General features: G+C 45.9%; 6 non-coding genes across 6 annotated transcripts; 5 read left to right on the top strand and 1 right to left on the bottom strand.

The window, feature by feature from the left end:
* Positions 1 to 44: 44 nt before the first annotated feature.
* trnad-guc lies at positions 45 to 116 on the bottom strand. Its single transcript has one exon. It is a non-coding gene; the product is annotated as a tRNA-Asp (tRNA).
* Positions 117 to 2,162: 2,046 nt separating this feature from the next.
* trnag-gcc lies at positions 2,163 to 2,233 on the top strand. The gene has a single exon. It is a non-coding gene; the product is annotated as a tRNA-Gly (tRNA).
* Positions 2,234 to 2,914: 681 nt separating this feature from the next.
* On the top strand, positions 2,915 to 2,987 carry trnam-cau. The gene has a single exon. It is a non-coding gene; the product is annotated as a tRNA-Met (tRNA).
* Positions 2,988 to 6,700: 3,713 nt separating this feature from the next.
* Positions 6,701 to 6,771, top strand: trnag-gcc. The gene has a single exon. It is a non-coding gene; the product is annotated as a tRNA-Gly (tRNA).
* A 3,303-nt stretch (positions 6,772 to 10,074) lies between these two features.
* trnag-gcc lies at positions 10,075 to 10,145 on the top strand. The gene has a single exon. It is a non-coding gene; the product is annotated as a tRNA-Gly (tRNA).
* A 2,499-nt stretch (positions 10,146 to 12,644) lies between these two features.
* On the top strand, positions 12,645 to 12,717 carry trnam-cau. The gene has a single exon. It is a non-coding gene; the product is annotated as a tRNA-Met (tRNA).
* The last annotated feature ends 1,159 nt before the right edge of the window (positions 12,718 to 13,876 follow it).

The raw sequence follows: 13,876 nt of genomic DNA, 5'->3' as shown, positions 1-13,876 counted from the left end.
TAGAGATTAGATGGTGTAAGTATAGAAATCTAAAAAGGATGATACTCCCCGTCGGGGAATCGAACCCCGGTCTCCCGCGTGACAGGCGGGGATACTCACCACTATACTAACGAGGAGATGCTTGCATGTTTTGGCTCCGCCCCTTTTTAATTGTTCATGCACAACACAACAAAAACTGTCATTTGATCTGGTCCTAGTCTTGCTTTGCCAGACCTTCCTCCACAGCGCTGCAGATGAGGGTCTGGCTAGTCCACACAGCATTCCGGGATGGGAGGGAAACATGCTCTTGTTTATTGGCATGGCTTTAAACCAATCACAATCGTCATGGGCGGCGCTAAGTGCCGTAGGAGCCCCGGTGCCGTTGCAAAACAGCCTCAGGAAGGAACTTGTTTTGGTGGAACATGTGAGTGTTCAAAAGTTGATTTGGTGGTGCAACAAAAAACTCAGATTAGACAGATATTCTGCTAACTGTCTGGATTTACCCTGCAGAGATCTGAGGAGCAGTTAACCATAGTCCTCACAAATCTACCAGAGTTTAAAATTTCAACACAAAGAAAGTGTTAGGTAACGGAAATCCGGCCAAAAAGAAAGACATTCGGCGAAATTTCCGGCGGCAACAGGGCAAGAGGAAGGTCGTGGATATAGACTAACCTGGCCCTGTGCAAGTGGGGGGTTATCGGTGCACTCTCAGGTCAAAGAGTTACCTGATTGACAGATATCAAGAGGCAGGTTACATCTTTTATTTCACATAATAAAAAGGCTGTCCATGTCCACAGGTGCCCAAGCCAATACAGACAAAGGAGAAAAGAGGAGCAAAAGAGATCCCAATGTAGAGGTATGTCGTTTTTTACAATTTAAAAAACATGCTGTTTTGAATTGAAGAGGTTTCATTTGTTGCTTACTAGCTAGCGTTAGTTTAGTTGAACTAAAGCAATTTTGGCTAATAATGCTAGAAAAGGGATGCTGTGATAGCTGCTGAGGAAAAAATAAGGACGTTTATCAATCATGATGTCGAGCAAGTAACTTATCAGGCTAACCAATGCTGCTATCTGATTTTTGCCGGCTGCTTATCGTGTGACTCCCATGACTGTCCCGGGACATTCAGACACTGTCCTGTACACTGTCCTGTGACTCCCTGACACTGTCCTGTGACTCCCATAACTGTCCCGAGAATGTCCTGTACACTGTCCTGTGACTCCCAGACACTGTCCTGTGACTCCCGTGACTGTCCCGAGACTGTCCTGTCCACTGTCCTGTGACTCCCATGACTGTCCCGAGACATTCAGACACTGTCCTGTACACTGTCCTGTGACTCCCAGACACTGTCCTGTGACTCCCGTGACTGTCCCGAGACTGTCCTGTACACTGTCCTGTGACTCCCGTGACTGTCCCGAGACTGTCCTGTCCACTGTCCTGTGACTCCCATGACTGTCCCGAGACAGTCAGACACTGTCCTGTACACTGTCCTGTGACTCCCATGACTGTCCCGGGACAGTCAGACACAGTCATGGGAGTCACAGGGAAAGTGTCTGACTGTCCTGGGACACTCCTCAGGACACTACTAACAGGACAGGACAGTTTTTGCTGCCAGGACAGTGTACAGGACAGTGTCTGACTGTCCCTGGAACACTGTCCCGGGACACTCTTCAGGACACTACTAACAGGACAGGACAGTTTTTGCTGCCAGGACGGTGTCTGACTGTTCCAGGACAGTCATGGGAGTCACAGAGCAGTGTCTGACTGTCCCGGGACATTCATGGGAGTAACAGGACAGTGTACAGGACAGTGTCTGACTGTCCCGCGATAGTCATGGGAGTCACAGGACACTCCGCAGGACACTGCTAACAGGACAGGACAGTTTTTGCTGCCAGGACGGTGTCTGACTGTTCCAGGACAGTCATGGGAGTCACAGAGCAGTGTCTGACTGTCCCGGGACATTCATGGGAGTAACAGGACAGTGTACAGGACAGTGTCTGACTGTCCCGGGACAGTCATGGGAGTCACAGGACACTCCGCAGGACACTGCTAACAGGACAGGACAGTTTTTGCTGCCACTGCTGCTGGATTTGAAAGAGACTTTTAGCCTTTTCTAACAAAGCAAACCTCTGCCATCGTCAAGGCAGACTTTTACAACCGACAACCCATATTGCTCTATCATGTGAGCATTGGTGGTTCAGTGGTAGAATTCTCGCCTGCCACGCGGGAGGCCCGGGTTCGATTCCCGGCCAATGCAGCACTCTTTTCACATGACAAGGGATTTATTATCATAATAACTTAATTTTTTTGGCTGTGTTGTGGATATCATTGTAGAGGAGACGATGTTCATGTCTTCCAGTGCAGGATAAAGTGATTTAACGCAAGGCTCAACACCTAGAGAGTTTCAGTACACTATTGCAGAGACATGAATACACGGTGAATGAAGCCATCACTTATATGCGGTATGAAAGGATGCTGCATCACATAAAACAATAAATGTAATTACCAAAGAAACAAAAACACCTAGAACTGCAAGCCTCCATAACGCGAGTCTCCCCCGACGACCCGGGGAGCATGCAAAAGCGGAACCCACGCATTAAAAGTCTAGGCGGAAATGGGCGTGGCCTACATAAGGAGATTCAGCTGGATGCAGGGAACGCGTGGATATGATATGGATATATATATTTTTAACCTGCGTGAAGCTGGCCCCCCATGTAGGAAAACAAAGGAAAACAATAGGGTTCCTCAGCTCCGCTGGGTCTGTGGCAACATGGTTCACAGACCGGGGGCGGAAGGCTAGGGTTCGATTCCCTGCCAATGCAACAGACTTTTGTTACACTTAAAGCTAGGTTTTTGTATGAAGGACAACCAGGCTTTTCTGTTCATGTCCAACAAAAGCACTTGAGGATTTTAATCATCAAGTCTGCCTGCTTTTTGGGCCTCGTTGGCGCAGTAGGCAGCGCGTCAGTCTCATAATCTGAAGGTCGTGAGTTCGAGCCTCACACGGGGCATGTGTTTTGAATTGTATTTGCCTGGAGTTATCTGCAGTGACATAACAACACATACATTCATGTGAACCCGACCCAAAGTCACCTGCTGTCGGGTAACTGAACCACCAACTACCGCTGACCTGGCGGATGTCTCATCACAGCTGAGATATTTTACTGTCATGACTGGACTGTATTGATTATGACAGTGAGTTATTGTTTCCTTTCAGAAAATGTGTAGAATATGAATACATGAATAATATGGCCCATAAAAGACCATACCATACATGAGTGTACTAAGGTATGTATAAGCATGAGATGCTTGTAGTGACAGGGCAGGGACTGACCCTGTGATTCAGTATGTATGGTAAGGTGCTCTATGAGAGTGTGTGTCGTGGTGGTAGTGCAAATAAGTCCAATAGTCTAAGTCTAGAGACCAGCATTAAATATGGACAATATAAGAGAATGATGTAGACATAGTAATATAAAAACTATAGCAGTGCAAGGATAAAGTTAAAAAAGACAGCATTAAATAAGGGACATTATAAGGGAATAAAATAGACAGTAGGATAGACACAAATCAACAGTCAATGTTAGAGGTTTGAAGTAATAGGGTTACAGCCATTGTTCAAGTATTAAGTTAGACCTCAGTCCATGCTGGGGGAAGGAGGGAGGGAGGGGTTGTGCATATGGGCTTTTATACCCAGTAAACAGCGTAAGCAGTAAACAGTGGGCCAGTGGACAGTCAGTACATAGCTATTGTTATAGGAGGTAGTGGAAGTGGTGGAATGGGAGGAGAGGCAGACAGACTATGCAGAGAAGTCTATCTCTCCTCATCCCTTTTGTGAAGCATTGTAGAGTTGTATGGCCCTGGGGACAAATTACTTTCTCAGTCGGTTGTGCATGGCAGTGTGCCTATGTTATCTCCTTACATATACCTACGCTCTCCGTCTCTGCAAGATTGGGAATGATTGAGATTTCTCTTGGCACAGCTACCAGAAGACTTACAACTTTCAGACAGGTTGCTCACGTCACATTTACGTCGTCTCTCTCAGTTGGAGTCTGCGCAGTAACGCTCAGCGCTCACCGGAAAAGTGCTTCTAAGGGCCTTCATTGGTCTCCGTCCAGAGCAACGGGGTCTGTTGGTCCATTCTTATATACAGTCTATGTTCACAGCCAAACTGTCATGGCGGCTTGTTCACAATATGATCTCATATTGTACTAAAATAGTTCACCGAAACGTGTTTCTGAAAACATTTTAAGCGAGAAATAGGCCATGCAGTTTCTGAATCTGTCTTCATTTCGGATTGACAAAGGTCAGTTTAAAAGATTTTCGTCAGATTTTGAGCGGCTCATCCGCTCCCCGTTTCCGGGCGAGTCAAGAGAAAAGACACACCAGCCCGATAATCGGGCGTCGGGCCGTCTGGCGAGGTCCGTGACTCGAGTCTGTTCGGTGTGTCCCGTGCCGTCGGCCGTCCGAGGAGCCGTCAGCATTCATTTGGGCCGACCCGACATGTTCAGTCGGGGACAGGGCAGTCGGGACTCACCCGGAAATGGGGAGCGGATGAGCCGCTCAAAATCTGACGAAAATCTTTTAAACTGACCTTTGTCAATCTGAAATGAAGACAGATTCAGCAACTGCATGGCCTATTTCTCGCTTAAAATGTTTTCAGAAACACGTTTCGGTGAACTATTTTAGTACAATATGAGATCGTATTCTGAACAAGCCGCCATGACAGTCTGGCTGTGAATTTCCGGAGAAAAAAGAACCACGTGACGCGTTCGTCCAATCAGCTGCAGGTTTTCATTTTCTGGGAAATAATCAGACTGTTAATGGAAACAATACAGAGCAGCGCCGCCTGCTGGTATGGAGACGTATTAAGTTTCGCGCACGCGCAGAGCGTACGCTCAAGTCGGCGTCGCCTCAGTGTGTTCTGAGGCATTTTTTGGACCTCGGGACCCGACTGATCAGTCCGACTGACTTTTCTGCCGACGGTCGGCTCGTCTGGTTGGTGTGTCAGGACCCTTAGAAGTGTTGAGTTGTAGGTGGTTGAGTTTACACCATTGCACAAAGTCCTCTACCAGGCCCCCTTTACTCTTCCTGCCCATCCCTAATATGCCCCACAATTGCAGATCGTCCGAAAACTTCTGCATGTGGCATGACTTTGTGTTGTAGCAGAAGTCAGACGTGTACAGGGTAAACAGGACTGTGGAGAGCACAGTTCCCTGTGGAGCTCCAGTGCTACTGATCACAGTGTCAGAGAGGCATTTCTTCAGTCTGACAAACTGTGGCCGCTCTGTCAGGTAGTCTGTGATCCAAGATACCAGGTGAGCGTTCACACCCATCTGCAGAAGCTTATCTCCTAGTCTGAGGGGTTGGATGGTGTTAAAAGCTCTGGAGAAGTCAAAGAACATGATTCTCACAGCACTTTCCCCCTTGTCCAGGTGAGAATGTGTCCTGTGTAGTAGATAGATATGTGATGGCATCGTCCACGCCCACCTTCTCCTGGTATGCAAACTGTAGCAGGTTTAGTGCATGGCGTACCTGGGGTCTGAGTATCCACAGAACCAGTCGCTCCATGGTCTTCATCAAGTGTGATGTTAGAGCAATACGGCCTGTAGTCATTAAGCTCACTTGGGTGTGGCTTCTTTGGGACAGGAATGAGACATGATGTCTTCCACAGTGTTGGGACTCTTCCGAGACGGAGACTCAGGTTGAAGATGTGTTTCAGTGGTTCCCCAAGTTCAGCAACACAGACTCTGAGCAGTATTGGACACAGGCCCGGCTGCCTTCCTGGGGTGGAGTTTCCTCAGCTGTCCACTGACTTGGTCTGCCGTGATGATGGGGGGGAGGGAGAAGGGGAGGGGTGCATCTGTGGGGGGTGTCTGGTGGGTGGTGACTGGTGGTTGGTGACTAAAGTCAGTGTAGCCTCACTGTCTGTGGTCACCTTGTGGGGGATGGGTGCATCAGCCTTTGATGGTGGGGGTGAGTGTTGCACCGAGAGTGAGGGAGGAGGTGTGGGTTGGGGAGGCAAGCAAGCAAGAGGAGTGTCTGGGTCAGCAGTGGGTGGTGGACAGACCACTGCCGTTGGAGCTGGGCAGTTGAACCTGTTGTAGAAGTGATTCAACTGGTTCACCCTGTCCAGATCTCCCTCCAGAGAGCTGCTACTCTTCCTCAGGCCAGTGATGGTCTTCATTCCATCCCAGACCTCCTTCACGTTGTTCTCCTGCAACTTCTGTTCCACCTTCCTTCTTTATTCCTCCTTAGCCTCTTTCAGCTTGACTCTGAGTTCCCCCTGTACGCGCCTCAGCTCTGCCTGGACCCCCTCTCTAAACGCCATCTTTTTCCTATTGAGAAGGGTCTTGTAGATCTCGACATTACCCACACATGAAGTCAGTTTCATTTCACGGAGAAAGAGAGAAAGAAAAGAGATGACCAACTTTCCTTGTGCTGTAGTTTGCTGCAGAAACTTACACCAATTATTGAGCAGTTAAGTGCTTGTGTTTTTTTTTCTACCCTCAGTTTTTTTAAACGTTCTTGTGGCAGTGATAGAGGGATGTTTACTGTACAGGACTCTTGACACCGCCTTAAAACTGTTGACTCTTGACACTACCTTAAAACATTTAGGCCTGTTGTCCTGATTTCTGTGGTCATGATATCCTTTGAGAGGCTTGCACCACCTGAAGGACATCACAGGACCTCTTTACACCCCTCATATTGCACTTGGGAGCTGTGAGCATTGGTGGTTCAGTGGTAGAATTCTCGCCTGCCACGCGGGAGGCCCGGGTTCGATTCCCGGCCAATGCAACACAGTTTTGTTACATTGCTGGAGTGTGAGGAGGCTATGACACATCTACTCCGACCTCATTTTGATTTTGGAGCAACAAAATGAGGACCCAGCGTTACCAAAGCTACTCTGGGTCCTCCACATGGTGACTATACACCAGTCTTATAATGCGAATGAGGAAATCAGAGTATTCCCGACTCTGTCATCTGCCCTTTTTTTGTTTCGTTTTTAATGTCATGATATAGGTCTTACATTTAATTCGTAATGGTCTTAAAAAGTCTTACATTTGACTTGGTAAAACCTGCAGAAACCCTGATAGTGCTACACACGGCGTTTCTCTGTCCTTCCGTGATCTCACTGACTGAGGTCGATGTTCGTTGTTAATCAATGAAACTGTCCACACCAGAGTGCAGCACAATAGTCAGGGTTACTGCGGGGTCTTAAAAAGTCTTAAATTTCAAAATCTAAATTGAAGGACATTACGACCTGTAAATATCTCCTATCATACATGACGGCACGTTACATCAGCCTTTTTTAATTTGCAGGGACTGGTATAGCTCATAGTGTAATCAGGGCTGGACTGGTCATCTGGCATACCGGGCATTTTCCCGGTGGGCCGACGCCCTTTTGGGCTGAATTGAATTGGGCTTGAATTGGGCTTTTGGGCCACGCCGGCCCATAAAGAACTCCTAGCGGCCCATTGGTTAATTTTTTTTATTGCCACTGGCCTGACCCATATCAAATCCAAGAACCCTCTTCCCCACTCCGGGCCGCAAATTTACAAATCCCACTAGGGCCACGCCTCCCGGCCCTGAGACACGAGCTGTGGTAGTTATGCTGGAAGTTTAGCATCCACGTTAAAATGGACGAACCGACCACCAAAGCGCAAGGGAGGTGCAGAGAAATTACGGGAGAAAAAGAATAAGAATCTACAGGCGGATTCCTCAAAATGTGCCAACATTTCTGACATGTTTGGGGCTGTAGTAGCTGCTTCAACATCAGCATTACCTGAAGTAGAGGAAGGAGGAGAGGTGGCTGGCTATACAGAGAAGCAGAAACAACATCATGACAGGGAAGAAGCCGATCAGGAGGAGACTGACCATGACAGGGCCAGGGGAGCGAGCGAGTGAGGAAAAGAAGAGATAGTAGATGACGAAGTGGTAAGGAGTAGGCAAATTAACAGGGACTCTCAGGAAGGGAGGGAGGGGGTTTGTGTGTGTGTGTGTGTGTGTGTGTGTGTGTGTGTGTGTGTGTGTGTGTGTGTGTGTGTGTGTGTGTCCGCGCGTGTGCACGTACGTTATGTGCGCCTCATGTCATAACGACATCAAGCAGTTTGGCTGTAACATTAAAGTTAGTGGCTGTCAGGTAACCTAACTGTTTAAGCTTACATTGAAAATGCTAGTGGTTGGCCTGTTGGGTAGCTGAAAAGTCTGTGTGATCTATAAAATCAGTGTTGATACAATCAGTGTTCCTTGAATTGCTTAATTAGCTTCTCTTGTATTGGTGCTCTTCTCCAGGGCATATACTACTCTCAGCTTTATTGTAGCTTTTGGGAAGGGTTATGATTATGGTTATTGTATTCAGCAGACACTTTTGTCCAAAGCGACAAAATATGAATCTTACAATAGTTAAAATTAACAGTAAACAGTACTTAAAGTTGCTAAGCCAATATTAAGCAAAATAGTAATAATGGCAATACCATATCAAATATCAATAAAAAAATAAACAAATACCATAAATATACAAATCATAACTCTAAGAATTAATAAATTATTTAAGTGTAAGATCAACAGATAAGTCTTGAGACCCCTCTTGAAGGTTCCAAAACTATCACATGAATGCAGAACACTAGGCAACTCATATCAGAGAATGCACGCATATTTTAAGAGGACTGTTTGCAGGGAATGTGTCAGACCAATCATGGGGGGTGTGGGCCGCCTGGGCCAAAAATGCCAGGGCCGATTTTTTTGTCCCAGTCCAGCCCTGAGTGTAATGTTAGCGTAATTATCGTTACTCATTGTCAAGATTTGTGATTTTAACCCAGAAGCAGACTGCAGACAGTTTGAAGTTTAACACAGTTTATTAATGAATTAGACAAGGTAGCTGAATGGACTGGTGAGAAAAACCTCTCAGGCGACAGAGCAGGTTGTGGACACAGGCAGGGAGACGAAGCTTGCAGGACTGGTGAAGGCAGGTGGAGAGTGGCGTCAGCAGGCAGGTTGAGAGACTGTAGAGCAGAGTGGTTCTCCTTCGAAACACAAAGAACAGCATACAGGTTAGCAGGCAAAAACAGCAGGTAACAAAAAGTACCGCGACAGATTCAAAACTGGACGTTCACCTACATGACTACACTTAACTATCTGGCACCGCACAGAGAGCAGCCACAGCTTAAGAAGCTGCGCTGATGAGCCACGGAAAACAGGTGGTTGATTATAAATTGCCTGCAGCTGCGAGTCATCCTGGGAGCGGCCAGTTGCACACACTGCACTGTGAGAGAGGAGAAAGAGCGAGCAGAGGAGAGGGAGAATACTCCAGGGAAGTCCAGCTTGTCACTTCCCCACTAGTGGATTTGTGACACTCATGGACCTAACGTTACCATTTCCCACAGTCAGTGAATATAGCGTGTTTTGTACAGCGTTATATTTGAGATGAACTACTATCTAAGGAATAAACAGTTCCTATTTTAATATAAATATTAGCTTTATCGTACTGTAATGAATAAATTGTTATAATAGTCAGCTAAAAGTATGGTTGAAATAGATAGGTAAACAGTAACAGATAAATTGGGGCTGCTAAACAAGTACCGTGGTCTATGCCTTGATGTGGCGGGCTGACGATAACACATCTATGGGCTAAAGTGGAGACGGAGGTGGGGCAGTTGAAAAGGTGGCTGTCGCAGGGCTGTGGCTCTCTGCCTTGTCATCCTGGATGACGCTAGGCTGGTTAAAGTCGTCAAGGTGGGACAGCTGAACTAGTAAGTTAGTGACTGCTCGGTTACTGTCCTCTTCGCTAGTAACTAACGTTATAACGTTATCAATATTCTTCTATCTGTGGACATGTTTTTACGCTGTTTGTATGCACAAAAAAATGGCGTAATGCGTTATCAACTGGTATTGCTAACAATGGCTAAAGCTAATGAAAACAACGAAAATCCAACTTGTAAATGGAATGCCTTCAACTCGGGTGTGACATCATTCACAGCTCCAGCTTACAAGTTCCGAAGTAAATGGAATGCACTAATACCTAGTTCAAGCAACCCACAACAGTGACTCTCATGTCTTGTCAGTGACGAGGGCGGAGCTGCTTTAAAGAGTTATGTGTGAGCATTGGTGGTTCAGTGGTAGAATTCTCGCCTGCCACGCGGGAGGCCCGGGTTCGATTCCCGGCCAATGCAACACAGTTTTGTTACATTGCAGGAGTGTGAGGACAGGAATGAAGAAAAGGCAACATACAACTAAGTTGATGGGTTTTTCTCATCCATGCAGCCCATAGACTTAAGGTTGGCCTTCCCTTCCATACTTGGTGAGAAGGTTTTATTTTACACCACTAAATAAATTTTTTCGAGCAGAGGGCACTATGTAGATGGAGCAATAAAGGGGGGAATGTGGGAATAAAGGGGAAATGGTGAAGCACTTACAGCAGGAAGACACCGCCGGCGAAGCGTAGATTCGTACCCGATCGCTCATGTGACTATTCACACCCCAAATCACAAAGCGATCCTTCTCCTCTCCACTCTACAGGTTTTACTTGCTTCATTTTCAGCAATCAGTACTGGCATTAGAAAAAGGTGGGGAAAAACACAAGCAACCAAAGCTTGGAACTGATCACAGTTTGTGTGGTTTTCATTTCAGTATTTCCCACACATAGACTAATTTGTGGCGGTGTGCCATATAATCAACACCAGCTGCCACATATTTTTTTTTACGCTATTTAAAACACGCAGCGTATTTGTTCAGCTGCTTTTCCTTTCCCTGCTCTCCTCCGTATCGCTGTCACTCACGCGTCGCTCACACATATACAAACACACACAGCCCCTCCGTGCACACAGCGTCTGTCTCCATCAAAACGAGAAAAAGACGGCTGGCGAAATTCACAAGTTCACGAAAGGTTGGTATCTCGTGAACACCTTTACACAATCACTCATTAAAAAGTGCTATAAAAATATTTTATATTCTGAATACAATGTTGTCAGTGTGTTAATGTTGGAGTCCCGACCCGACCCTTAGCAAACAAGTGATTGCGCCTGCTTTAGAAAGTTAACTAGTCGCAAGTTTGCGGTAAAATGCAGTTGGGTTGTCGAGGTCAAAACACTATATGTAGCAGCTGTGAATCAAATAAACTTATTATAAATAATGGTATGTCATTTTTTTACTTACACTGAATGTTTGCGGCTTCAATCCAGATGAGTATTGAAAAGTATTTTCCGCGACCCCCCTGTTCCGTGATGTAATGTCTGTTTGTGTTTTGGCCTGTGTGTTGTTATTAACTGCCCAGTTTGACAGCCAGGCCGGGTTGCCAGATATACCTGTAAAAATGTAAACCCAGCACGCTACAGCTGTAACGTTAGTACAGTCATGAAAGCAGCAAACAAACAAACAAACAAACAAGATCAACAGAGATAGATTCTACCCGACCTAAAAAAAAAACGGCTTGTTTCTTACAGTTGCGTGACCAGAGACGTAACAAACCTCAGGTAAATATTGGAGATGTACAGTTGTGTTCAAAATAATAGCAGTCCAACATCACTAACCTCATAAATCAAATTTTTTGGTAGAAGTGATATTTCTACATGGCAAATAATTTCCCAGTAAGTGTTGTAGAGTCATAGAAAACCAACAGACCCAACAGTCATGACATGCATGCTGCTCATTCTGTGTAATTGAATCTGTAATTGAAAGGGGCATGTTCAAAATAATAGCAGTGTTGTGTTCAGTTAGTGAGGTGATTGATTCTGTGAAGAAACAGGTGTCAATTATGGCCCATATTTAAGGAAGGAAGGAAGCAAATGTTGTGCATGCTGGTTATAGTGCATTTCACACTGAAATACTCATACTTAAAAAGTTGATTGGAGAGGGAAAAACATATAAAGAAGTGCAGAAAATTATAGGCTGCTCAGCCAAAATGATTTCAAATGCCTTGAAATGGCATCCAAAGCCTGAACGACGTGGGGAAAAAACGGTCAACTACCATTCGAATGGATCGAAGAATAGCCAAAATGGCAAAGGCTCAACCAATGATCAGCTCCAGGAAAATCAAAGAAGACTTAAAGTTACCTGTGAGTACTGCTACGATCAGAAGAAGGCTATGTGAAGGAAAGCTATCAGCTAGAAGCCCCCGCAAAGTCCCATTGCTGAAAAAAGACGTACTGAATAGGTTGAAATTTCTGACTGAAAATTGACTGGCCAAAGGAGAAATGGTGCAACATTCTGTAGACTGATGAGAGCAAAATTGTTCTTTTTGTTCTTTTCGCAGACAGTTTGTCTGACGACCCCCATGCACTGAATTCAAGCCACAATACACTGTGAAGACAGTAAAGCATGGTGGTGCAACAATCATGTTATGGGGATGTTTCTCATATTGTGGTGTTGGGCCTATTTATCGCATACCAGGGATCATGGATCAGTTTCAATACATCAAAATACTTGAAGAGGTGTTGCCTTATGCTGAAGAGGAAATGCCTTTGAAATGGGTCTTTCAACAAGACAATGACCCAAAACACACCAGTAAGTGAGCAAAGTCTTGGTTTCAGATGAACAAGATAGTTGCTTGGTTTTTTAACGGAGTCTGGGGACTTTCTTCCTGGGCCTCAAAGGTGTATATTTACTCTTTACTGTATGTGTAACATTTTACACGTTAGCCGTCAATAACATTGATTGGTATGACTGAGTTTCAGGCCTCGTTGGCGCAGTAGGCAGCGCGTCAGTCTCATAATCTGAAGGTCGTGAGTTCGAGCCTCACACGGGGCAAGTGTTTTGTTATTTAAATGCCTGAAATTATCTGCAGTCACACATCAACACATACAACATGTTTACCTGAGCAACTATGTTAAATAAAAATAAAATTTTATTTTATTTCTATTTTGGCTGCATTGTGGGCCTTATTGGTGCGGCAGGCATGTATAAAGAATGTTTTATTTGTCTTCTAGTTCAGGTAAATAAGTGCAAGAAAAAGCTGTGTATTTTTTTCAATCTTTAGCCTTCATTTACCCTGACTGCATTGGCCATCAGCCGGTGCGACAAAACACGTCTGCCCGTTCATTTTGAATGGGGGAAGTGCGTTTAGGCTGCGGCAGTGGTGGCCACAGGGGGGAGCTGAAAAAGCCTACAGCACCCTGCAGCAAAAAGTTGACACCGAGTCAACTTTTGGAGAAACACAACCCAACATCACGCTGCGGTGGCCAATTATGTAACCAGCAATCAGACTTGTCAGTCTGTTTTGAGGCGGTGTGAGAGTCCCGTACAGTAGACAGGAAACATCCCTGTCTCTATTGCTGCCACAAGAAAGTTTTAAAACACAAGGAGGGTAAAAAAATAGACACAAGCACTGAACTGCCCGGGAGTTTGTGTAAAGGCCCTGACACACCAACCTGATAATCGGCCGTCGGACAGTCTGGCGAGGTCGGTGACTCGAGTCTGTTTGGTGTGTTCCGTGCCGTTGGCTGTCATAGGGGCCATCTGCCTTCATTTTGGCCGACCTGACTTGCTGGTTCGGAGGGCGGGCAGTCGGACTCAATGACCAATCTGATTGGTGCTGAGTGCTAACCCGGAAATGGTGAGCGGGATGAGTGACAAACGCCTCAAAATCTGACGAAAATCCCAAGCCGCCATTATCAGCCAGCTGGAGAAGCCAGACCAACGTTTTTCCTCGCGCACGCACAGAATGTACGCTCAAGTTGGCATTGCTTCGGTGTTTTCCAAGGCACTTTTTGGACCTCGGGGAGCCGACTGATCAGTCCAACTGCCTTTTCGGCCGACGGTCAGCCGTCGGGTTGGTGTGTCAGGGCCTTAACAGCTGTTTCCAGCAACAACAAAGCACAGTCCCTTCGTCTTTTCTTTTACTCTTTCTCAATACAATGAAGCTGCCTTCAAGTATAGTATTTACTCCACTCGTACTATAGAAGAAAGC

This window comes from Sander lucioperca, chromosome 24 (genome assembly GCF_008315115.2).
Source record: "Sander lucioperca isolate FBNREF2018 chromosome 24, SLUC_FBN_1.2, whole genome shotgun sequence".
Classification (NCBI taxonomy): Eukaryota; Metazoa; Chordata; class Actinopteri; order Perciformes; family Percidae; genus Sander; species Sander lucioperca.
The sequence above is the reverse complement of the archived record's forward strand: the minus strand, read 5'-3'. Positions and strand labels throughout refer to the sequence as shown.